This window comes from Lathamus discolor, chromosome 7 (assembly GCF_037157495.1).
Source record: "Lathamus discolor isolate bLatDis1 chromosome 7, bLatDis1.hap1, whole genome shotgun sequence".
Taxonomy (NCBI): domain Eukaryota; kingdom Metazoa; phylum Chordata; class Aves; order Psittaciformes; family Psittacidae; genus Lathamus; species Lathamus discolor.
In genome coordinates, this window is record NC_088890.1 from 13,217,770 (window position 1) to 13,244,854 (window position 27,085).

Here is a 27,085-nt window from a genome sequence, read left to right on the forward strand (position 1 = left end):
ATACATCTGTTTTAGTTTGTAGAATGCAAAGCACCTAACTGTGTAAAACTGTCTTTTCCTCATTATATGAGCTTGCCAATAGCTACAAAACTGATCTATGCACTACAATTTCCTTCAGTTTGTCAAAATCAAACTCAGTCATGTTTTTAACATATATTTTCTGCATATTTCATATACTTCATTGTTGTGGTTGAAACCAGAACAATCATGTATGATACGAATACAGAAGTATTCATTTTTCTTCCTTTCTGATTAAAAAATTGTCTTTGCTTGCATTTGGATATTTAAATAAATGTCTTCCCAATTAAATTGCATTTTGAGTTGAAATTAAATGCAAAATACAGCAGCTAAGATTTGTTAATATGATCCTTCAAATCACTGCCCTTTAGCATAAAAGTAGGTTACTGTCACTTTTGGGAATGATCATTCCATGAAATCGAGTGGCAAAACCATACCAAAGTCACTTTTTCTCTGGCATTTAATTGAAGAGCTAAGTACACAATCACTACATGCATTTTCATAAAGCTACTCAAGGGATGATATGTGAAAATAATTTATGTCTGCTTTATGCAAGGTCATTAGTGCTCATACAGAACACCAATAATGACATTAACCCATCTCATATACTTACCATGCCTGCATAATACACTATTTTTGGTGAAAAAAAGAATTTAATGGCAAAGGCTGTGATTTTCGAAATAGAGCATTTAAAGGTTGCTGATGTTTCAATGGAATTATTTTTGGTGGGATGTTCAGTTTGTGTGTGAATGGCATGCAAATAGACTCACAAGTGAAATTTCTGTGCAATTTTAAGCAAATTTTAGCTTTAGAGAAAAACAGCTGTAGCCATTAAGTGAAACAGCTGTGTGCTGCAAGAGTTTTGCTCCTTGAGGATGGCTTTTGTGCTGGGGGGGTATGTTCTTTGCTTTTGGATTGCTACATTCTTTATGGATGATGAGAGCATGCAACAAAGCATTCCTTGCTAGAGTCGCCTAACCTGAGCAGTTTATTCTGTCAGGTGGGCTCCTTCCATCCCTATCCCTGCTGAAAGCATTGGGTACTTTAAACAGGAGCTGACTTGGTTTATTTTTAAAACAATGCAGCTAATACTTCCATAATAATTTACTCTTCAGGGTACTTGATAAGAAACCTACACGCAGTACTCTCTTCAGACCCACACTACCCACAAACTAGAGTAATGCCTTATTGTTTTGCATAGGAAAAGGGAATGAAAATGCATTTTCTGGCTGTTCTGTGGAATTTGAGACTCTCCCTGGGTCAGATTCTCCCTAGTCTGGGTCCTCTTGGATCTCTCTCATGTTTACATTCATCAGCATTTTAATTTATTTTTTTCAATAAAAAATGTAGTGTAATGCCATGAGTGTTGCCCTGAAACTCTTGGAGGGGTTTCTGTAGAGCATCTTCTGCAGTTAAATCCCCCTTGGATTATTTTGCTCACTCAAACCCATGCACATGGTGGGACCTCTTCAACATCATTCTGTGTCTGCACATCAGAAATGCCAGTTACAGAGTGTGATAGGCATTCACAGAATCACTGTGTTGGCCATAAAAAGACATAGTCTGCTACTTGGATCTGCATAATGTAGAGGATTTTAACACTGTTAATATGCAAGGCTCTGTATCTTCTTATCCATTATCTCATCCTTTCTCTTGCAAGCATGCCCATCCCTCACTACCTGGCAGCTGAATCCACTCATCCACTCCTCCTCAAGACTACCCATATTCACTGATTAAGATAAAATTTTGTGGACAAAAGTGCCAAAGCAGTATCTCACATGCTGTTTACTGTTAAGGGGATATTTAATAGCTTTAAAATCCATTTAAGAAAATGGGAGCAGTGAGTCATATGTAATTATTCCCAGATAGATCATTAATTACTCGATAAAGTTTCTCCATAATGCTGCCTTTTGCTTCTTTGCTATAATGATTGGTTATTTCTCATTTATCTCAGTTTGCTTGTCAGTTATTCCAGTTCCCTTTCATCCCCTATCTGCGATATGTATGTAAATATTACAGATTGAGATTGATAAAGGTTAAAAACAAAAAAAAAGGCTGTGACTTTATTGGATTACAGAGGAGTTTATGAGAAACTCATTTGATTATTGTGTTAGGATGGCCTCATTTGCACCAACACAAGTATGGCTGTTTGGTACCTACACAGGAACTACATTTTTCATGGGTTTGTAATTAAGATTTACAGGTTTGGGTTCGTTTGAGGTGCCAAAGATGTCACTACAAAAATTATGTCTGTAACTAAAATTGCTTTTAAACAAAGTTCACCTGGTAACACTGGGCTTTAAACATGCATTAAAAAGAAAGAGCGAGGTTGCAGGTGCATGTGAGCTGTATGTTCTTTAAGAACAACCATAGGCTCTAGCAAATTGATGAGATGGATCTGCCAACTGAAACAGCTATCTAAACTGAGGTCCTTCTCTGTCTCTTTTGAGATGCAACCTTAAGAGTTTAGAAAAAAGAAGAAACACAGGAAGCTGAAATTCAAGGAAAAGTTATTAGTCGTCCCCTGTTTTAACCACTTTGTTAATTTTACTGTTGAACTGATCGGGATATCCCATGACAATATGTCTCTTTGGGGCTGCTTAATCTACCACCAGCTGTACATTCAAACATTGCTTCCAATATAAGTTAGACAATAACAACAGTACAGAGAAGGCACACTGCAGTACTGCTTTCTCAGAGGTTAGATGTGATTACAGGCATCCCCTGTTGTAGCTGCATTGCCTTTGGAATTCAAACAGAATCAGAGTATCTGTGCTAACATCTCCCAGACACCAGACTGACAAGAGTAGGTGTGTACGTTCTACACAAAATAAAAACAGTGTCAGGTGGTAGGACGGCTGACAACTTGATGGTTCTTTGCAAGCAGCACGTAGTGTCTTTCTCCTAGTATCCTGATGATTGAAGAGTCTGAGTAGGCACAGCTCCCCAGCAACATCTATAGAAAATCTGTACCAGAACAGTGATAACTTGCTCAGTAGCAGCTGGTGAACTCTGGGAATAAATTTATTCTGCTCCATAAACACTTGGACATTTATGAGCACAGGCTGTATTCGTTCTCTGATACACCTAGTGCTGTTGTGAGGTTATTACTAAATTATTATTATCCTGCCAACTAAAACACATCTAGCTGAGATGTTTTAGATTAGCTTTACTGTTCCACATTATACTCTTTATTTCTCCATAAATAAACAAAACCAGGAGAACTACCACAGGGAAGCGTGGAGAGCTGAACTCAAACATCTTTACTATGTTTGAGTCCTAACCATGCCCAGTATCCCCAAGATTGTGTGCCTCACCCTATGGCCATGACACATGCTGGTTTAGTAATCATTTCAAAGTGATTCTTTCTTCCAAGTCAGGAAGGATCTTCTGCTGTCGTGTGAACCGATAACACGACAATCATGCTTGTCGCAGTATTGGCCTGCATCTGCTACCAATTACTCTGCAGTTAGCTTAGTGCAAAACGTAGTGGGATGTACGTCAGTAGCAAGTCTTAAAACTGTCTGCAAAAGCTAAACAAAGCTTAACAAAGTTAAACATTTGAAAAGATGCCCAGACATTGTCACTGATAACCAAGCTCAGCTGTCTGTCCAAGCTTCAGGCATCTTGGGACTGAACTAAAAGTCCGAGTAGACACGATTCAGTGTTACAGCACCTTCCAGTCAGAGAGAGGAAATAATGCACATGATTACAAGCTTTGGGACTATGGTCAGCTACTGATTCTTAAGTCTTGGTTGTAGCACCTTTGCAGTCTTCATTTAAGAGGAACTGTCTGCTTCTCACTGGTTGTTTTCAATGCCTGAATTACTGACTAGATGCCATGATACGGTGGGATTTGTAACATCTTGCAAATACTTTAGCCAAAATGAAGATTCAGAAATTCAGATACAGAATCATTCCTTCCTGCAGCATGGGTGTATGGCATAAATGGTTTATTTATAATGCCCACAGAAATGGAATACAGGATCAGCCTTAGATAACAAACCTAGAAATCATCGATATTCAAAACCTGAGGACTGTAGACAGTGAAGTGGGAATTAGTTCAGACCACCAACTGAATCCTAAATTCATGTTCTAGCCTGGAGAGTTAACGCAAATATACCTCAGCACAAGGCTATCAAAAGTTAAGGCATGTTTCGCATTTTCTGGTTGAGATATCACTATTTTAAAAAATAATGAAAACAAAACCTGTCTCAGCAGGGTTTGATGAAGTGAGATGCCAGCTCTGGGACGGGGCCTGCTTAGGCTGTGGCACTGCTGACGTTAGCCCTGCCCTATACAAATTACAGTTACATCAGTCGGAGAGATAATCTCTGATATAGTGTGGTGTGGTCATAAAATAAACCAAGTGGAAGCATCTGAATCTCTAGACTCTTTGATTCTTTCCTCAGGTTCTCATGGGACATGTGTGCTCCCCAGAGCCTGATGTGAAGGCATTTGAAGTCGATGGAAATTCCTCTGTTGACTTCATACAGCTTTGGACTTGGCTTCTAAGGCTGTGGGTGTAGAAACATGCTTCATCTTTCTGGATCAATGTCATCAGCTTTCTTGGCCTTTTAAGGACAAGCTCTGTTTTTAGAGAAACATGGCACGATATGAAACAGCAGAAACTTCCTCCCCCATTCATCCAAGTTCAGTACAACTTGGAAACCTGTTGCTTTGGAACAATAGGCTAATACTTTGGGATTTATCATTTTGGATATGTTTTCAGGATACTGATTCATGTCAGATTTTAATGACATCCCCCAATCCTGATCCAAGCCCACCCAGGCCCTGACAGTGACAGCTGGAACGAAGTTCAGCAGCCACTGGCCTGGGATAAATCAAGCCACTAGCCTTGAGATAAAAACAAGGCTTTTCCAGTTACCAGCCCCCAGTCAATCCATGGTTTTAACACTGTTCTATTTAACATGTGAGACTTCACAGCTGATTAGCAGAACTCGCTTGTAAGAGGAGCAGAACTTCCCAAAATCTTATTTGTGGAAAGTTAATAACAGCCCTCGTGTGCACTAAATGATACATGGTACACACGTTCCTCTGTAGGGGGAAAGTGTTTTATGTATTTTATGTTAATGACTGCAACACAGTTAGTAACAGTTTATACCAAATTTCACTTTAAATGGTCTAAATATGCTGTTTGGGTTTTTTTTTTTAATAATGCTTTGGAAATACTCTAGCATCCAAATATTTTCTTGTAATGATAGATCTGTCAGTTTATGAAATGAGCTGGTTGAGGGCTAATTGAGGACACACAAAAGTTAATGTAAATGTTAAATGGATTTCAGTGAGGCAGATATTTCACTTTGCAGTCTGCTGTATCAGCATCCAAGTTTTAGAACAAAATATGTTTTCAGATTAAATCTATTTAAAACACATACATTAAAATATTTTAATGTTGACTGTTGAAATTCTAATGCCAAGGAGCTAGAGATAACTGCCACATTACACTTTATTTATTACAGTACCTTGATTTGCACTATTGGTGTTCGCAAAGCGGTGCCATCTTTCCAGATCTGGTTTTATATGGACACTCTCTTGCTGCTAGTTGTGCTACAGCTTCCTCTGGACCACCAGAGGTGTGTATAATGACAAGGCTGTTAGTGGGCAGCATTCCCTGGGAACACTGAGTACTTCCTTGAGGATAAAGGTTAATAAAGCCTTCTTCAGCTTTCTGTTCTACCCATTCTTCATATTATTTTCATACTAAAGATGTTTATGGGATGGGATAAAGGGACAGAAACTAACCTTGTAGCAACCCATAGCAGTAAAGTTTGAAGCGGATGCTTTCACTTTTAAAAGGAATTACTGGTGTACTTTGTGGCAAAGCATTACTCACATAAAGAGGTCCCCTCCTGATAGTGAGGACTCTCCCAGCATATATTTATATGGATTTGAGCACATACATGTGCAAGGTTTGATAGAAGTAAACAAGCCAGAAGTCTAATCAAGTGCTGTACAATCAGTTAATCAGTTCAGAACTGTGATTTTAACTTTATGGTCTTCGGTTAAATAATGCTAAACTTTGAACTCAAGCCTTACACACACACTTCATTTATCGTCCTGGAACACCTGGCATGTGTGCTGTAACTTTAGAGGATTAAGAACCACCTGGTTTTATCTTAGAGCTCAGTTCACTGCTTGCTGCCTTTACACCTGAACATTCATCTTTGGGGCTTTTCTTTTCCCTTTCCATTCATTTAAGAAAAAATTCTTTAAATTAAATAAATAAATAAAGGGCCTTGAGTGGTCGTACCCATGCCGATGGCTCTTGCTTAATGACCTGGTTTCTGAGCTTTTAAAAAACACAGCTTTGAACATAATAACAGCATTTGCTATATGCTTGGGACTGGAAGAAAATTATAGGCCTGAGCTGTTTTAATGTGGCCATCTTTTCTTTTGATTCATCTCTGAGAAAGAAGCAAAGGACTGTATTTACCACTGTCAATAACATCTGATTTATTACTTATTATATGTCATGGTATGTGGTGGCTTAAATTTATATTCCAATTTTCACAGGAGAACAGTGATATAAGCTATTTTTCATTGTAATAGTAGTAGTTGATATGTTGGAAAACTTCCCTGTGTTATATAACACAAGTATAACATGTATAACACTATCTAAATAGCTGAATACTGTTTGGTAAATATTTGCAAAATCTTCTTATTTCTGTTTTTGTTTTTACTTCATTAGTCATTCAGGATCAGGGTCATTGCTTGTTTCGCTTTTGATGTCTAGAAGAGGTGGTAATAGGAAACGAAAGAAAAGGCTACTTTATTTTTGGAACCTACATGCGGAGGTAAAGATTGTGGTTTCTTTTTGGAACATTCTGGTCACCATTCTCCAATACCAGGGGAGAGGTCCAAAGAGGGACAAGCAAATATGGGTTACAGCACCTGGGAAGTCCTCTCGGATCTCAGAGTGATCTTGCTGACAGTGTAAAACAGGGCAGTACTCATGAGCTGCTTTCACATCACCTGAATGTGCTCTTGGGCTCATCTTTTTGTCTGGCTTAGCTCACAATAATTTTCCATTTTAGCATGTTATAAACAAATAGAGAGCTGTAGCGATCCCCAGACCAACTGTATCTATTTAGTAGCTAGCCAGGGTTATTTTTAAAGAAATGCTGTGATTTCATTTAGTGGTAAGTGAAGGTTTCAAAATAGGTGCCTTATATGATTTGCCCAGTTTGGATGTTTCTGGAAAGGTCAGGCTTTGAACAAAGATGTAGGAAAACAGGTGAAAGAATTCTACAGGACTTCCAGAATTGTTTCAAAGATTAACTTAGGTAAGATGCTGAATGATTTGGTCCTGAAAGAGAAAAAGGAGAGGCCCTCCTGGATGTCTGAAGGAGCAGGTAGAACTAGAAACTCACTGAACTTCAGGCAAAGGGTGAGAGCATGGAGGCCATGAGGACAGAACAGCTGTAAGGGAAGTGTCTCTTCTGGTTCAGAGGAGGATGCAGGGGGTGACCTGTTATTCATCTCTAGCCCTCAGGCCGCTGGCTCTACCACTAAATTAGACCTTTTAAAATAAATGAGTTCAATGTTAGATACCAGCTGGGGGGGGGAAAGTTGGGATTTAAAAATCTTCCAGTTTGGAAACTCCTCCAAGCCTCGTTATTTACAACCTACCAATAATGCCACAATATATGTATTTTTATTAGACTTCCTATTGAACACTAGTCTAATACCTTTGCTGTCTTTATTTATGATAAGATTGTTTCCAGCTACTGTTAATTTATTTTACACAGCCCATGATGTAATTGTTAAGCAGTTGTAATGAAGATTGAAGGTTTAATAATGCCAAGTGTTACAAATTCCTATTTAATCATTCCTAAATCGATTAGTTACTTTCACCCAAATGCCGTGCCATTGAAACAGAGAGAGCTAAAGATACAAACCACTGTGGCCAGTGTTTGATAAATGTTATTTTGGTGCAGTGGTAATTGAGTTATTGAATTTACTCATCTTCCAAATGATGTTTGCATTGTCTCAGCCGTATGTGTTTAGGGCCAGGGGAAGGTCATTAGGAGCTTCAGACCAGGGGCATGTTTGGGTTAAAGTGATTTTGAACAGCCAGTGTTCAGGTTAGTCAATTAAAAGAAATAGCACAGAGAGATGGTACAGAAGGGCATGTTATAGGCTGGTCAGTAGGGAGGTCCCAAAGGCCTGTTTAAAATAGTCTAAAGATTCTGTAAGTAAATGTCTACTCCTAGCCCCAGGCTCTTTAGCCAGTGATAAATTGCTGTGTAAGATGCCCTTCACTCAAAACAGGCTTCAGCTATAAATGAATTTCACACTACATGTAAGACAAGCCTACAAAGGCCAAGGTAAAACATTAAATGATAATGCCCTTTGTATATATAAACACATCCTTAAATGAACTTCCTTAAGGGAAGATGAGGGCTGCAGGTGAGGCAGAAAGTGTACCCAGGCTGCTCAGGGCACAGCTAGTTCTGCAGATGTGTGTTTGGTGGCAGGGGCCATCCTGGGCTGGTTCAGTGGCTCATCCTCAGCCCGTGTGACTCCTCACCGCTGAGCCCTCCATAAAGATCGGCTCCATGTCCGGAGGATTATTTGATCTGATTAAGCTGTTTCAGAGACACAATTCAATAGATAATATATTTATATCTACATCCTGGACAAAGCTTGCAAGTGCTTTGTTCTCCCAAGCCATGTGTCATTTCTGTTTCAGACTGCATGCTGATGGCTGCATCTCTGTGGTGATCAGCTTCCCCCAAAATGAGTGGGAAGATTCCTTCCTAAGCAGACAGCACCTCTCCTGGGTGACCCAATACTGGTTCCAGTAAAGTTCAAATACCCAACCCATGATTGCTGTCTGCATTTTGAATTAAAACCAAGGAAGTTTTGTAATTTTTCAGGTGTTTATGAGTAATTAATCTGCTAGAACCAGATCAGGGTAAGGAGCAGGAGAAGCTGCCCTCCATGTATCTGTTAATTGCAAAGGTTTTCAGGGGACATAATACCCTCTACTACTCTGAACGGAGTCACAGAGATGAGCAAAGTCTCCCCTGAAGTGAAAAATGGGCCCACTTTAATCCTTGGCTACTTGCTGTATATAGAGACCATCTTTTAGTTCCAAAGCACTGGAGAGGGGCTCATGTTCACTATTATTTCTGTTGTGCTACTCTTTGAAAATCTGTTCCTCTATAAAACAGTTTTGTGTTTAATTTCTGTCTCCTAAACACTATTTAAATCAGAAGTAATAATTTCTAATCCTTTAAAATGCCCAAAGCTTAAATCAATAAACATTTGATGAATACATAACCCGAGGACATTTTGTTTGGCTGATAAATGATAATTGTGGGAGTGCCTGGCAGCTTTTGTGGTTAAACCTTTGCTTTTATACAATTAAATGACCGACTCCTTCGAACACTGGACACACTCTTAATGATAATTGCACAAGGAGTCAGAGAGCTTACTGGGGATGAGTGGAACAAAGACCTTTCTCTTGGTGCCTGTAAATGATCAGCTGGAGAACCAGGGTGGCTGGGCTCTGTGCGCTGGCTCCCTGTGGGACTCAGGACATTGTGTCCAGGTCCTGGGCAGCTTTTAGGGTCACCACTCATGCTGTGTCTGAAGTTTTCCCGCTGCTTGCCTGCCCTGCTGCTCTGTCAAGGGTCCTGCCATCCTCTGCCACCCCACCACACCTGCTGCCACCATAACCTTTGCCCTGAGCCATAACATCTCCCACTGACCTGTGGCAACGCAAGAGGTCCTATCACAAAGCAGCACTCCTGTCTCAGTAGGACACATAAAACAGGCTGGGATGTATCTGTACCTGGAGGTACTGTAATGACAGTGGAATCCTCTGCAGTCATTCATGGTCAGTTTACGTCAGTTTATGAGATCTGAGCTCAGTAAAGGGACTATATGATCACTGTAATAATATACAGACCACAGGATTGCATAAAGCCTTATGCATTACCTGTGAATGTATCTCAGTCATGCATTAATAAAAAAACTCCATCCCTCCACTGTCCTGCAGTCTTTCCTATAATTTTCCTCATCTGCAGCAAAGCCAAAACCAAAGTCCATGCAGTTTCCTCTTCCCCAGTCTACCCTGTTCAAAAACCTGCACCTCCAATAAATCCAGCCTGTTCTGTAGACAGCCGAGTTGCAAAAGGAGAGGTGTCATTGCATGCAGAGTGCTGTTCTGTCCCGTAGTTTGTAGATGCCGAGTCATTTTCAGCCCCTGCAGTTGCAATACCAGATGCCAAATTTGTAAACTCTTGTTCACAGTTTTTTTTCCCTGCCTTCACCAAAGAACAGCTCTTTAGAGGAGAAACAGGGAGCTGACAATTACACTGCTTCCTGCTGTGAATAAACTGTAGGACATTCCTAGCCATCAGGCTTCACAGGGAGACTTAAGTATCTTTAGCCTTTCTTCCCTGGGTTGATGAAGTTACAAAGTGAGGCACAAGCAGTTTGGCTGTAAGATTAGAAATCAGCCAGGAAAAATGAGCCTGGTTTAATGTACTGTGGTTTCTTTATGTTGACTCCTGCATCACTCAGGAAGAAATGATGGGGAAAAAAATGGGAGAAAAATGAAACACTAATTATTTTTGTTTTTAATGATCACTGGCAAAATAAACAGAACATTTCGGGATTCTGGCATATATGAGCTCGTGTGTGTTTATTTTCTGTATTATGCTAGCCACAGTGTCACCCAGGACCACATCTCACATGACAAGGAGCAATTAAAGCAAAATGTGGACAGGCTATGCCCCTGCCAAACTGAATCATGACCCTTCTTTTGGCAGCCTCATGCATGAATCCCTCCCCTTGGGGAGCACCAGGCAGTAGCTGATTTGCCAACTGACATGATACATACATTTTTCTGTGCATGCATGTCATGTTAGTGACATTACGCACTGGTTTAAAACAGCTTATGTCTCAGCATAATGCTCTATTTTTAATGTTGCTTAGTTATTCAGAGATTAACGGTAAGGTCCAAGGAGAGACACAGTGTCTCTTCACAGGGTGTTTGCTTTGTTCTAAGTCAAAACTCAAAGCCATTTGATTTTAAAAGACACTGTACAATATATACAGATGTAAGTGTATTAAATTACCTAGTTTGAATATAAACAGCTGTGGATATAGTCGCTGAGAGCACCTGGGGAGTTGTATAGTACAGACATAGGATTTTCTGTGCAATTTATTCAATTAGAATGTGAAAAGTGTCTAAAAGAGTTATTTGAAGGGCTTTTGTTCTCCTGCACAAATTCTGCCTCCCCCTCCCTTCTTTCTTTTGTACTAAAGTCCCAGAGCACAGCTCAGAAAGGGAATAATGAAGAGTATCTAGGAAGGACACACAGCTACACAGCAAAGCAAGCTTAGCAACATCACTTCCAGCATTTCTGGTTCATAGAGGAGATTTGAATAACTGTCCTGTGTATTTAACATAAAGCTGTTCATTATAATTCAACTTGTTTATATTTCCTCCATAGCAAACATTTTCTTTATTTCAAATAAAGACATCTCACTAACTAATGGAACACTGCAATGACTTCTGGAGCAAAGAACAATAAACACAGGGAGAAACTTTATACAGAATCACATCTAACCTATGCAAACACATATTTAATTTGTCTAGATGTAACTACAGCTCACCTTGTTCCAGCTGCCTGATCAGCTTGGCAATAGTGTTCATACAACACCTGAACAGGGATCTTGCTGCCTCAACAGGCAGGTTTATCAGCATTTTAGGCACTGGAATATTGGGACTGGCTCCCAGATACTGCTTCAAAGGGCTGCAGGTCCTCCTAAGGCCTGCCTCTTATCTGCCAAGTGTGTGGATGACTTAAGGCATCTTAGATGGCACCAGGTATCTGTATCTACGTTTCTGTAAGTGAACCCTGCCCTTACAGACTAACAGTGAAGTTACTCTGGAGAAAACACAGAATGTGTTATTTCCTTACACAAGTGACTCACAAGGCACAGAAATGAAGGCAAGGGAACAAACCCTCCAGATTTCCATCTTGAGAACATGGCTCATTTTACGCTCGCTGTACGTCCTTTATTTCTGCAGACCCAGCTGTACAAGCCTTTGCTTCCCTGTCTGTCATTGCAAAAATGAAGATAAATACTCTCTCCATTAGAGTCCATAGCGTCTCCACCTCAGACTGCATAAATCTGAAGTCTAAAAGCACTCAGGAAGGCACACTGTTTCTCCACAGGAGGTACATCTAAGAGATGCCGTAAGTCCCTGAACAGAGTAAGAGGTCTTGCACTAACGAGGTATGTTTTCCTCCCATATTGCCAACCACTTCAAATACTGTGCTAAGAGAAACTTCCTATTTCTTGGCAACAGAAAGCAGTTTTTGTTAATCCCAGTTTGCCAACACAGACTATGTATTTACAAATCACCCAGAACTGTCTTCATATTGATTCTGCTGAAAAAGGAAAAGAAAAAAACCTCTGGCAAAGTCAGAGTTGCTGCTCCAGCAGCAGTAGCCCATGCTATCACCAGAGAGCCCATCACACAAATAATGCTGTTAAGAGATACCTAAGATAGTTGTAAGAACTAAGATTTTGGGGATTCCATCCTCAGTCCTTCATTTCTTGTATGTCTGTTACGTCAGCTAAATCCCAGACTGGCTTGGGTCGGAAGGGACATTAAAGCTCATCCAGTTCCAAACCCCTCCCACGGGCAGGGACACCTTCCACTAGACCAGGTTGCTCCAAGCGCCGTCCAGCCTGGCCTTGAACACTGCCAGGGATGGGGCAGCCACAGCTTCTCTGGGCAACCTGTGCCAGTGACTCACCACCGTCACAGTAAAGAAGACCAGACTATTAACATATACCTTACTTAAAGACCATCTCAGGTGACCTGTACTGCCTTTACAGAATAGTACCTTCTGCAGCCAAACCTGTTGTACATTATTCTTCTAGACGTCCTCTTTCTCTCCTAGCTAAAAAGTAACTGTAGCACAATTACACAAGTGCTGACATTAAATGCAGATTTGGGTTTTGAAAAACACAATTGTAAACTGTTTCACACAAGACAGAAATCATAATGTTCTCTTAAACATGGTCATTACAGTCATTAAAGTCCAACGTAATTTCCTTAACATAATCCACCCATTTTTCAATGAAATGCAGTTGGTCTTAATCAGTGAGAATGATTCAATAATTAGCTGGGATCATCCTGTGAAAATGAAACTCCTACTGGTGATTAAACATTATGTTTACCATAAAAAATCCCAAGCCCAAGAACTTCAGTACTCAAAAGTATCTTTAGTACTTGGAAAACTTATGTAATTGTTCCAGAGTAACCTTTTCTCCAGCTAATACAGCTCCTGTGTCTGTCTCTTGTGTGGTTACAAGTGTGAGACATGAATTTTATCAGAATGCTAATATCCAAAGTGAAAGTACAGAGGAGACAGAATTGATAAATACCAGAAGGTTAAACGTGAGCCAGGTACTATATGGATGAAACGCTACCTCCTTACAATTTGTAGGAACTAGAGACATCAGAAGAAACACTAGAATTCCGGATGCTACTGCTTTGCCACAATTGTATTTTTCCTTTACATCAGTCTGTAACTGCTGGGTGCTATATACTCTTTATGCAGCTAGAGAGATACAGAATGGGTTTGTACTCCCTAGCCAGCTTCTGGTGGTTTCCAGAGGCAGGAATACCTATGCTCTGTGTACATTCCTCTCGCTGCTGCTTATACGAGGAAAGATTTCCCATTCCCATGCTCGCTTTTTTGCTCTGATGATGTGTGTTTTCCATATCTCAACAAATACTTCCGTAACTGCTCATACCCCTTCTGCAGAGTAGATGCCTCAGCAGTGATGTGACTCCTGATCATTTAACAGTGTTACAAGCAGCAGTGTAAGCACTCAGGTCATCAGCAGACATAGGGAGGGGTACTGGGTTATTTCAGAGTTAGGACACGTGATGCAAGCACAGAAATGTTTCTGCTTTTCAATAGAAGGTTATTTCAGCAGTAGCTAATGGTGTAGATGAGGACTTTCTGGGATAAACTCACTCAAAGTTGAACAGTTTTTCAGAGCCAACATGTAACCCAGAGACATTCAGTACAAGCAGTTCTTCAATTTATCATGTCTCAAAGTGCCAACATTTAAAGTAAAAATAACAAATAGGCACCTCATGGCAAGCAGGGGGAACTTACTTTTGTTTGGTAATTAGACTTCAGACAATGTTCTATTATGTAGTTAAGGAAAAGGAACTTTGCCTCAAATTTCAAAGTGGTGAATCTCAGTTTAATTCCGCTAATGGCAGTTAACACAGATGGCTAAAAAGAGTAATTATCTTCTTTAGCTTTCTGCCACCTGCCACAAATGAACTGTTTTCTTTAATTGCTCAGAATTACTCTTAATCACACAAAACAGATACTTAAATCCTAGTCTCATATTGTAACTCAAGAGCAAGATTTAACTCTAAGCATGAGACTTAAGAAGTTGCCACCCTGACGAAGAGTACAATGCTGGCTGTGTGCTATGACAGGGGAAAAGATTAATCCTTTCTCTTCCAGGTAGGAGCAAAGTTTGCAGGCTAATCATACAAGTCCTGTAGACTGATCCGAGTAATTACCAGAGCAACTAAAAGGCTCTATCTGCAGTAGCAGGGAAAAGATTCACACGATTTCTTCCTGCTGATTCACTTCTTTGAACAAATGGCGATTATTAAAAACCACACAATCAGATAGAATTATCTTAAAAATGACTTACTGAAGAACTTAAAGATGTAACAGTAACTATACCTGGCTGATGAGTCAATGCTTTTTAGATTCCTGGAGATATGTTAACCGATATAATAACCCTGTTTCCATTGGGGCATCATTTTGAATTTAATCAATGTTAGGCATTTAAAAATCCCAACATGACACCCTTTGGAGGTTTCTGACTACATTATATTTTATTACGGCAGTTCTTGCCCTCCTGCCATTCAGAGATGATGTGTGGAACAACAATAAGTCTTCCCATTCTTTTTTCCTACTGTTCTTGATGTCTGAACTAAAACCCAACAAATCCAGATTCTGCAGAAGAACTCAGAAGCCATCTGTTTATTTCTGCCTACTGAATCACCACTTAAATTGAAAAAGCACTAACATAAATCCTGAGTTTTAGGCAGATCTCTGCTTAAGAGAAAGGAAAAAGCACCAGACTTACTATTCCATGAACTGTGAAGTCAGTGACTCTCTGGCACTATTTTTCCCAAATCTGTTAGAGAAAATTCCCAATAGAATTTATACAGAAGGTACTAAGAGGAAAATTAGGGTGGATGGCACTTAATAGGAACTCTTTAAATGAAAACCAAACCCAAGCAAACACTTCCACCTCTCAGTCTAAAATGTACTGTGGACGTGATCCATACTGTATGTATTCCACCTTTTTGAGAGCACATCCTGTTTAAAAAACTACTCTGTTATATTAAAATTGGATGAGCTCAGGATACTGCAGTTTAGTAGTTTTTTTGTTGTTACAGCTGTCTTTTTAAGTGTGTGAGTGGTGGAGGGATAGGAAATCACTTAGAAGCACAGACCCGGGAAAACAGCTTTAAGAAGCTTGTATGTTCACCGATCTAAGGATAAACAAAGACCTAACTATGAAATTAGCCCTGACTGAGAAACTCCACAGGAAAAGATTTCTGAGCTTTATCTGTACAGAACTGAATTATCTATGACACTAATGTTCCATACCAGGGCTTTGCACTGTGCTCCAACTTAGTGATTGTTTCTACTTCATAGATTCCTTTAACTGGTCTGAACACCACTTCTAAGAGAGCCTCAGCTGTACACGAGTAGGTGTGAGAAAGGGTCTGGCTGCAGCATTACGTGTGTGTTATTTATTCAGCAGGGAAAGTTAATCTAAGAAGAGTATTTACCTTTGTTACTTGGTAAATAACAATTATTGGACAAATATAGTAAATGTCAAGATCGCCTTTCTTTTTCTTTCCCCTCTAAGAAACATGCTTACTCTGTGGTTAGCTTCAGTTAAAAAGTGCTTTTCATGAAGTAATGTAGTGTAGCAAACATTTGAATGTTATTAGACCTTATGAAACGGACTTAATTTAATGGTAAAGATAAGAAGTTTTCAGTGTTGCTTGCTCAGGTGCCCTTATTACCATCCAGCTCCAGCTTTCATGTTGCTTTACAATGAGAATAATAAGGGTTCATAAAATAGACAATATTTAAATGAAAACAGCTACAAGTGACAATAGACTTTTATAATCAAATGCAGCGATGGCCAGTGAACACTCTGTGCCGGGGTGTTGTTGCTGGGAGTGCACACTGCTGCAGAAAATGAAAACAACTTCAGAGGAGGAAAGATTAAATACAATCAATCCATCACTGTACGGTAAGTAACGGGCTTTCAGAGTTTTAATGGACTAAGTAGTGTAATGTGTTTGGTTTGGTATCCACAGATTCTAATCAAGCATTTTTAAATTTTTAAACAGGAAATGGCCTTTTCTCCAAAGGATATATACATTTGCAGTGCATAAATCAGATCCTGAGTCCCAGGATCCTGATCTCATGGTCTCTACCATGCGATTAACTTGAACTCTTTTTCTGAAGAAACTCCCGCTCATTCTCATAGTGTAATGTGATTCGATGAGTTTTTGCTGTTGTTCTTCCAGCATTTTGTTCCATTCAAGCTCTCCCAGTATTGTTCCTCTAAACCATTTTCAGGCTGTGGATTAGCCACATACCCCAATCCTGGGGTGAGCTTTAGGTGATGGGGTGCTACCTGAGTAGCTCAGTGGTGGCACAGCCATTCACCACCCAGACCTCATCCCTGGCAGTCATAGCACCACGTCTCAGCCAGCAAACAGCAATGTACAGCCTCATCTTATCTCACCCTTAACTTCTAACCCTTTCCCAAAGTATAGCCGGGTTTGATTTAAGCCCAGCTTGCACGGTTCTGTGCCCTACCACCCTGCACGGGCATCCCCAGCCACGGCTGCTGGCAAGGGGAAGGCTCACATTAGAGTGCTGAGCACAGTATGGGGTTTATTTAACGCCGTACAAATGTCAGATTTTAGACAGGATAGCATGTAGCTATGACAGCTGTCTTTTAAATTATGCAGAAGAACAAGCCGAGGACAAATACAATTGAGCAGCGGCTTGTTAAAGGAATCTACCAAACACAATAATGTTTATTCCTTCAGAAAAACCTTACTAGCATTTTGCAATAAAATCAGGTAAAATTGCAGGTGTGTGTATTTTCTGACATGCTCTCTAGATAACCATGATATAAATACATATTACCAACATAAAATATGCACATGCACTCATACACATAGATCTCTCTTCTGAGATTACTGATAACTTATCCTGTGCCAAAATGAGATGGAAAATTTACAAAACATGTATAGTTAATATACCCCCTCACGGACTATTGAAAAACCTAATTCATAAATTATGCATTAACTTACAACTATAGTGTGTGCATCAACAGGATATTGTTATGACGAGGAGACGGCTGTCTTTTCAACATGTAGGGGACACATTAAAATACTATTGAATGACAGGCAGAACCGGGAGCCTTTCAGCAGAGCTTAATCAGAGACTTTTCTGGAAGCTAAAAAGAGGAGTGTTGGGAATCCCATTCTTTCCACAGAATCAAATGCATTTGAATGTAATCTGTGTACAGATCCCCCCGTTTACAAGCAGAGGATCCCCACACACTATTGGCCCTGCTACCTCCTGCACAAGAAGTATTTTCAGGAAAGCTTGAATTTAGGAAAGTCTTATTATACAAAGTTGGTTTTTTACCCTTTTCTAATTCAAAACAAAATTAATGTTACAGTAAGGAAGAAAATACAAGTGCAGAGATAGCAAATGCTTGAAATGCTTTCAAGTAAACGCTGAAACTAAATGGATAATGTTTGAAACTTAAATGTGCTTATGCAAGCTATGGGGAAGGTTTTCTGAAGCTTGCATTAATTAAGGAACACATACTAGATACAGGGAAGTATTTATGACTATACCTGTATGTGATCCTATATGGAAAAATACTGGAAAAGACTAAAAAAGGTGAAGTTGGCTTCCTCTCCTTTAAAGCAGATTTCAAGTAGAGGGTGTTTAACACTCTCAGATAAAGAATCGCTATAAAACTGCACGTGAACAAGATACTATTCTATTAAACTGCTTGACAGAAATGCAAAATAAGCCAACAAACTACTGGAGAAAAACAGTCTAGCTCTGAATACAGCCTTGCTGTGACTCCAGATTCTTGTTTCCTAATGATTTACCAATGTGCATAGATAGTTTCATTCAGACAACTTTCACAATAAAGACTATAAACCGCTTGAATGGATTTAATATAAAGGCCAGCAGGGAAACAGATAGACGTTAATATCCCTAACAAACCTTAGTCAGCTAAACGCCTGATGTTAACCTGGCTGATACACAGTTTAGAGTATTTAATTTCTATTTTTTTTCCTATTGAGCCAGCCTTTCATCCATAGCAGAACTAAAACAATGGAATAAAATCTGTGATGTTAAATATTTGGGTTGATATCTTTGCTTGGAGATCAGGTTTTTTTCTGGGTGAGAAAGCACTGAGAGGCTGCCCAGACAAATACCAGATCTCCATAGGCACAGCCTATCCGTTTTTACGCGCGTCTTAGGTGCAGGCTTAGTGTATTCATGATCAGGGAAGACTGTCCTCAAGGAAGTGACATGAGTTCCACACCACTTCTGAGGTCCCAGGGGCCTGTGCAAGACCGTGCTGTGCTGACACTGCTCCAGGGCATGGCCTGTGCCTGACGGAGAAACCCCAGGGGCCATTAGTTAAGTTACCAAAAACTGGCCTGCTGTGACTTAAGCTTGAGAGGACTTCATGTTGAGAATCCAAAGTCAGCCTGTTAGCATGGTCCTGGTGGCTGGTGAGGGATGCAGGAGAGCTGCAGATGCCAACAGTGCATCAGGAGGAGCCAGGCTCCTCTACTCAGTAAGCACTTGCTCCTCGCGCTGCCTGCTCCCACAGGACAAGGATCTACACAGGGCTGTGAAAGGTGGTTGATGCAAAGCTTTATGTCCTCTAGATGCTGTGTGAAAGTGTGAAAAAGTTAGATCAAAGGAAACTGGTAAAGGGCACAGTAGAGAGCAGGAGCAGGGTGGTAACCCAAGGCATTTTCCTTTAGTAGATCAATTAAATCAAAGATATCAATTAATGAGATTCAAACTATTTAATTATTTTTTCATTTAGAGGTATAGCACCTGATTTATGGCTCAGCTACTCCTTTACTGATTGTACTGCTATAAAGTGCTGCATAATATATTGCTTTCTACTGTGTCATGCACAGATAGAAATGGCAAGTGTAAAATGGGATTAACTGCCCTCAAAATAGTTAAAATTACTATTAACTTCCCCCTCATAGTTAAAATGACTTATACAAGGCTGATGCCAAAACTGCCTTTGACTTCAGAGCGTGATGAATTCCCTTCTCATCCCCATCTCCTGCTGCACACAGGCACATCTCTGTACATGGCAGACCTGTACCGGGCCCCAAAATAGTACATGTAATGAAGAGCAGAGAGGATTTTACTTTTTAAAGCATTGTCCTGCCATGAAGAATTAAACAGAAAATTAATGGAGAAACCGAATGTTAGCTGCTCCCTTAGACTTCAAGGTTCAGGAAACTGGCAGTTGGGAAAAGACTGGCAGTCTGAAATGTAAGAGAATAATTGTATTATAAGAAGATTATGGACGGTTATTTTTCTTGCAGGCCCCAGATTTCTGCTAAACCAATCCTGAACTGCATCCTACAAGGCAAAATGAGTTCACCCATTCCTCTAAATGACGGGTTTATTAACTGTGGATTCATTTGGTGTGTGCAAAATTAAGAATGGGCTCATATTACAAAGCGTTACATGCATCTTCCATTTGACAACATGGAGCTCAATGTGATTAACAATGTGGCAGCTCATAGCAAGAAGAAAAATAATTGTTTTTTTCAATATACAACCCCCATAATAATCCAGAAATCAATATGCATCCTCAGAGAATATCCCCCAGCAGAGGTTTGGAGGAAGCAGGGTGGCCTGCCTTCATTTCCTTATGAATGTGAAGCTGTTGCAGCCCTGGCTAGCCTGGCTTCTTCTTTTTTAATGTATAACTATAACCACTGGGACTGGAATCATCGCTTCTAGTGGCCTAGTATGAATATTAATAAGACACTGGGCCATGGAGTTCCTTGCTGATTTTGACAGTTTAAAGGATCAGTTAGTTAATTAGAAGATGACATGGCACATCGCATCCCTTGGCTCCATCCTGCCTTCTGTCTCCTCTTTTCATTTTTGTTTTTGACATGTTAGATTACATCATTACTTGTAGCTTCACTTGTTAGCCACACCATGAAATGAGAATATTTTAAGCTGTAATTATTGTAATTTCTCTCCTTCTCTAAGAACATGAAACTCAAAGAAAACACACAGAAACCTGAATTTCAAAGACTTAGGAATACACGCTTGGTAGTTTATAACCTTCTAACTGCAGCAGATAAACAGAAAAGATCATAAGTAGCATAGGAAATTGTGTTGATTGTCATATTGGCAACCAATCTCATATTTTAAGTAGGCACCCCCATTTTCTGTGCTTTATTTTTGAGTTACTTAATGCTTTCATAGATGTATTTCTCGGAAATCTTGAGTCTCTTCCTCCTGGCCGTGGACCGATTGTGCTTCTAGACATGTACATGCAATCCAGTACATTCACTACATTGCACTAGCCTAAAAAAAGCATGAGTTTTGTGTCATCATCATGTTCAGAGCAGACAAAAATGATTTGAACAGAAAGCAGGGAGCTGTGCAGCAGCCCTCTTATTTGGGGGAGCAACAAAGGATAACGAAAGTGGAAAGGGGGTAAGAAATTTTCACTGAAACATTAACTTATTTCTCAACTACACCTGATACCCCAAAGTAGACAAGCCACAACCCACCATAACAATAACCACAACATAGAAAACTAACCTGCAAAGCTACAGTCATACCGTAAATCATAAAAACTTTCAAGCTTCCGAGCCCAGTGTCATACTGCAGATAACCAGCAGGACAGAAATTCCAGACACGCAGTAAGACTTTGGAAGAACCACAACCACTTATTTTGTGCATTACAAGATAACCTCATTAATTAATATTTGCCTTCTAACTTACATTCTGCCTGTAAAATTCTCATCAAGGACACTGGTCTTTCTGCAGAGAAATGCAGAGAAACACACGTGTGTCTTACTTTCTCAGTAAGACGAGTGTGCAGGAAAAGTGGAGCGCAGTTTGTCCATCCTGGAAAGCCTGCAGCTCTGGGACTTCATTGGAAATGACAAGATTACTGGGGGAATGTGTCTTCCAATAGGAATGAGCATTCCTGGGTTATTATTGGTATTCATCACTGTGTCTGATTGCCTGTGTACTTTCCCATTTCTTGTATCAAATGTTTGTATTTGCGTGTTCATTTCAATACTGTGTAATCAATAGTGGTTATTGGGATATGTATTTCGAGGGAAGAAATTGCAGAGAAAGTATATCTACATAATAACTGTATGCAGTTAGCCAATACAATAACCTGTGGAAGTAATTTATCTTTTTCATTAAGGGAAACATGTAAACTCCATTGATTCACAGGACTTCACAGAAATACAGTGCTAATAACAGGAGGAAATCACTTCCATTGCCATAGAAGATAAAGCTCAGTAATGTTACCTATAAAAGGAACAAAGTTGGGAACTGTGTGCCCTCCAACAGCAGACTTTACTCATTGAACTAGAATTCCTCATTCAAGATGAAACAAGTTAGGCATAAATAGTGTCCTCCTTGTATCAGAGACCAGATTAATGCCTTAGAGTGTCTTATCGAATCAATGTTACTGCAATAGTATTGATTTCATAAAGAAACAAGAAATGAACCAGCTTCGCTGCAACTTCATATGCTGGTGAGATTATATTGTAAGGAGGATAAATGGAAACCAAATATGATGCTATATTGTTGATGTATTTTGTATGCTAAACACTAGAGCACTCAATAGGACCTCAGCCATCCTCTGTATTCTTCCACAGTTTCAAGATTAAGTCATAGTTGGTGCTGTGAATGCACAGGTGGAGTTCACAGCACAGGCACAGCCTGCTTCTGGGATTGCAAACTGCCTCTGTTACTCCTTCCTCTTACCCCATACGTCTAATCTCTTTTGACTGCACTTTTGCTGAAGCAGAGATGATTGCTGCTTCACACATCCAGCAGAGTCCTGTGGTCACTGCTGGCCTCTCTGTGTGCCTACAGTTGAATTAATCACACTGACCAATGCTGAATCCTTCAGCACAAATTAATCTTTCCCAGCTCAAAGACAGAAGTGAACACTTACATTTCCTTTGTTCTAAAAGTCTTAAATCCAGCTTCATTCAAGGTCTGCTCAGCTTCTGGGTCTTTTCTGCATAGGAGCTCTACCAGTGGATTTGCAGTCAGATTCCTTATTGTCTACTTGAACCTAGAAATGAACACAAAGGCAAATATATAAGCAATTCTTTCCATTTTGACTGCCATTTACCATTAATAGTTAATATTCCCAAATACTCTTTCATTAGATGGTTAGTATAAAACGTGATGAACCATAGATGGGATTCCTGTTTTGCTCTGTTCCAAATTAAGTGTGGAGCAGTAAAAACTGAGAAATGAAATTTAATATCTTTTCAAGTAGAAATGGCTTCAAATTCGTAATATGAATACAGTAGTTAAAATACAGAAGTAAGTGGAGGCTGTGATCCGTAGCAGGTCTTGGCAGTTTCTGGCCATATATTATTAAGCATTATTCAGCTGACCCTAATGGGAGTTCATCTGGAGACATTAAGGTCAAAGAGTAGAAGCATTTGGACACAGTCAAATGGATTTTACACCTTTGTATCTTTCTGACATTACTGTTTTGCTTCAGCAAACTGCCTAATATCAGATATATCCTACTGGGTACCTTTCTAAATCACTTCAATTTTCTTTGTCCCTGGGCTACAGTTATATGATCAGGATCCAAAGCTAACACAGACTATGATATACTATTTTACTTGATCGTTTGTATTAGAATGAACTTTATTAGCTTTTGGCTATGTGTCTATCAGTTTTAAAGATTAAGCATTATGTCAATAATTTTTATGCGGCATTCAAGTACACTGACTCATTTTGCTTGCTCTGAGATTATTAAAAGTGTATTAGCACTTTTAAAATGAAACATCACTTACAGCAGTCTATGCTTACCAATGCTAGCCCTCTAAAGTGACATCTCATAGCAAAAAGCAAAGTCAAAGTGGAGATATGTGCTCTGTAAGTAGTTACAGATTTGAGAGCACATGAACCTTATAAACACGAGTGTATAACTAACATTTGACTCCACACTCCTATGCTTTCATTATCCACTTTCTTCCTTTAAATATTCTTAGTTCTCTGTTTCCTGTTCTTGTAATTGCTAATGATAATCACAGCTCTTTTACCATGTAAAAAACTGACAATTTGTCCAAGCTTAAATTCGTCATTCTTCTTAAACAGAATGGATCTAGTTAAATAACCCGTAACAAATTAGAGAGATGAGCTTGGCTGTTCCAATGACAAACCCAGGAAATCAAAGTTGCTTTTTTGCGAGGAAGCTGAGGTTTCAGCTAACACGGAAGAAGCTTTTAGAGCACAAATCCAGTCTATAATCAGATTTTCTCATTTCCGTGCCAGTCTTCCATACTTTGATTTTGTGGTTCGTAGTGGCTTGACTACATTGTGTCACAAGCGGGAGAATGGACAAGGATAGCGCATCAAGGATTTGGGATAAGAACAGCTCTTTAAGGTGTGATCTGCCTCCAGGTCCCTCACTTGCGCATTGCTAGGCTTGAATTATCATAGCTAGCAGATGGTGATTTTGGAGCTGGTTTATGATTAGGTGAAAGAGCACTCCCTTTTGATTAGTTCATCCTCTGTCCTCAGTAGCTAAAACCCTGTTTCACCCACTTCCATCACAGTGTCATCACCGTAAATCCAGCGTGGACATTCTCTGGTTCAGAGATCGCCTTTTGTCTTAATCTTTGACCAAGGCCTCTTGGCACTGCTGTAACAGACACCCAAAGAGGCAGCCCACAGTAGGAGGAGTTTCATAGCCCATAGGTCAGCTCTTAGCATCCTAATTCTCCCCATCATAAGGTCTCAGTGGCATATTAAACAGTTATTTACCCTATGCTGACCTCATCATTTCTGCTTCATGAAAGACTGAATTAACAGAATAGTGTTCTCGTATCTACTGACTTTGCATTGCTTACAGTGATGCTGCTCTAATGTTCCTATAATGTTACTGTCTTTCTCAAGTGGCATAAATTAAAGAGGTATTAAACTCCTTAAAGAGCTCACAGGACAGAACAGTTCCTTCAGTGGTTTAACAAGAAGTATCATTTCATTTAAGTTACTTCTGAGAATTGGAACCCTTTCAGAGATGCTAAGTGGAGCAAATAAGGATCTCAAGACTTCAACATTAACTGATGGGAATAAAGCCAAGGTTTTACATTTGCTTTCACATCCTCTCTTGTGGTATGTTTTAGTTTAAATATTTTGGCTCCAGACTTGAGGCTTCCAATGCACAGGCAGATTGCTATGCCCACATGCAAAAAATAATACAGAATTGAGATCTTTTTGCTGATATATTTAGCGTATGTATTTAACTGTGTGCCTGCACAATGCCATAGAAAACCCTGGTTTGCTTTCACGTATTTAACAAAGGACTGTTCAGAAGGGTATTTTTAAAGGAGATCCACACTAATTAAATGTATTATTAAGAATCCAACACTTCAGAGCTATCAGTGGATTGTTGTACTGAAAATCTGGAAATAAACACAGGGCAACAGAGCTCCAATCTAACCACATTCTCAACAGAGGTACTCAAGCTTTAATAGAGGTAACCCAATGGCTGTAATTGAGAAGCACCCTAACACAGTGAAAAATGCCAGATACTTACTTTAAAGCACAGTTGTGTAGCACAAACAGTTTCCTTTTGCACCACTCTATGTACGCATCATCTGTACAGTTTCCTGACTTCTGTTTATACAGCACACCAGTGTTAGAATTATTTATAGTCACAGCTGTTCTCTTCCCTAGCTTTTGTTTCTCACATGTCTTAAATATTTGTAAAAACAAGAAAAGTAATTAAAGTATTGATACATTAAGCAAACATTTCCCTAATAGCGCGGCTTAAATAGGAATCGTTTGTTTAAACAGAACTTGCTAAGTATATGTACAAAAATATAACAGTAAATGGTTACTGCATACTGGGAAAGCCAACTTGCATTTAAAGAAACAAAATAAACAATGCCAAACCATTACTAATATTGCACTCAGCCACTCAAACATTAGGAACTCCCAGAACCGAGTGCAAGGGTTTGGTGTCTGCCCAGATCTGTGAAGTAGCTATGTGCCATCTGCTCCTCGCACAAAGGACATGAGTTTATTCTTGCTGGTGGGAACTGTTGTCTAAGAGCCAGCACTTGGCAGCCGAAGCCCTTACCCTTGAAAAGCTGGCAGAGAGCGCTTTTTGGCCTTTGAGTTCCCTAATAATGTTCCCCTCCAGGGTGCAGGTCCCTCATGAGTGCTTTATTTCCCTCTTTATTCTGATTCACCATCCCGTGCAGACAGGCAGGACGCCTCAAGTGCATTGGTCTCCTGTAGATTCCCCTTACCTGCCAACACCTGACAGGCTTAATGGTAACATAAATAAAACATTTAAATAGTGAAATATATACTGGGCTTGTAGCTACAAGCTGAGAAATTGTGAGCTGCAACTAAGACAAATACAAATAGCAAAACCAGCCTATGGTCTGTGGCAGGATTCCCTCATCACCAGCACCCACCATCTGTCCAGGACATCTAGCTTCCCAGAGACAAGAGCAGCACCCTGCCCTTCACGGTGGCCCACGCAGGCTGGCTGCTTTCCACTCCTCTGTTCCTTGGGAATTAGCTTGTGCACACAAAAACAAATGTCTGATAGTCGGAGCCAGGTATCTTGGTAAAAGGGTTTATTGCAGACTTGGTCACATGTGATCAGTCAGGGAGCAAGTAATCTAGATAAATGCTAATGAAAGCTTTTGCTGGCACCTTGTATATTCAAAGGCTATTTGCTATTGTTCCTAGTCAGCTGGCTCACCAACTTCCCATTCAGTCTGGATTGCTCAGATTCAGCTGGGACCACTATAATATTCACATTACACGTGATATAAGCCATCCACTACACGTACATTTTGCTAAGCTCATTATCTGTGGCACACTGGTGAGACCACACATGACACATTGTTAAAACGGATGACAGATCGTGTAACAAGCTGCTTTATGTGGACAAACCAAAGGAAGACTATTTAACTTCACTATGTACAGCATGCATAGACAAGGGTTCCTGTAACTCATACATATGTTATAATATCACACAGTTAACATCCACGCCATCCCGGACATCTCAGGGGGCTCTTTCTGGCTGGCTGGGTCCAGCAGTGAGGAGCACTGGGAAGATCTCTTTGTTCTTGATATCAGTCCTCAAACCTCACAAAGAGCAATTAGGAAATGGAACTGGTCTTGTCAGACCTTCTGGCATCACCCACTGGCAGAAGTCTCATGAGAATTAAACTAGAAACTCAGACCAACTTTGTACTGAGAACATGCAAACCGCAACAGCTTAAAAGCTGACCAAATTTAGCAGATTTCACAGGAACAACACAAACTGTCCCTGTGCCAAACTTCAAATTCTTGTTTCAAATTATGTTGATAGTAAGACTTTCTCAAAGAAAACATATCCAGAATTTCTTAACATGGGCAAACAATGTTGGGGTTTTTCTGTAATCTTACTCTTGGAAATCACTGAAACACTTTGGCTCAAGTGTACCATTAAAAGCAAAAATCAGCATTGGACAATGCCCAGAACACAAGTTTACAGCCCAAATGTTAAAAGTTTGGCAAAGCACTGTACAAACTAGTCTATATTAACCTGAGGCAATACTACCATTTCTGCCTATGAGATGAATAGAGAAATACAAGTTAGATTTCCATAATGG

The 27,085-nt window shown here is 39.8% G+C and overlaps 1 protein-coding gene across 1 annotated transcript in view; it reads left to right on the plus strand.

The window, feature by feature from the left end:
* Positions 1-27,085, plus strand: part of PDZRN3 (PDZ domain containing ring finger 3) — a 143,187-nt gene that overhangs the window by 80,707 nt on the left and 35,395 nt on the right. The gene's annotated exons all lie outside the window — the stretch shown is intronic.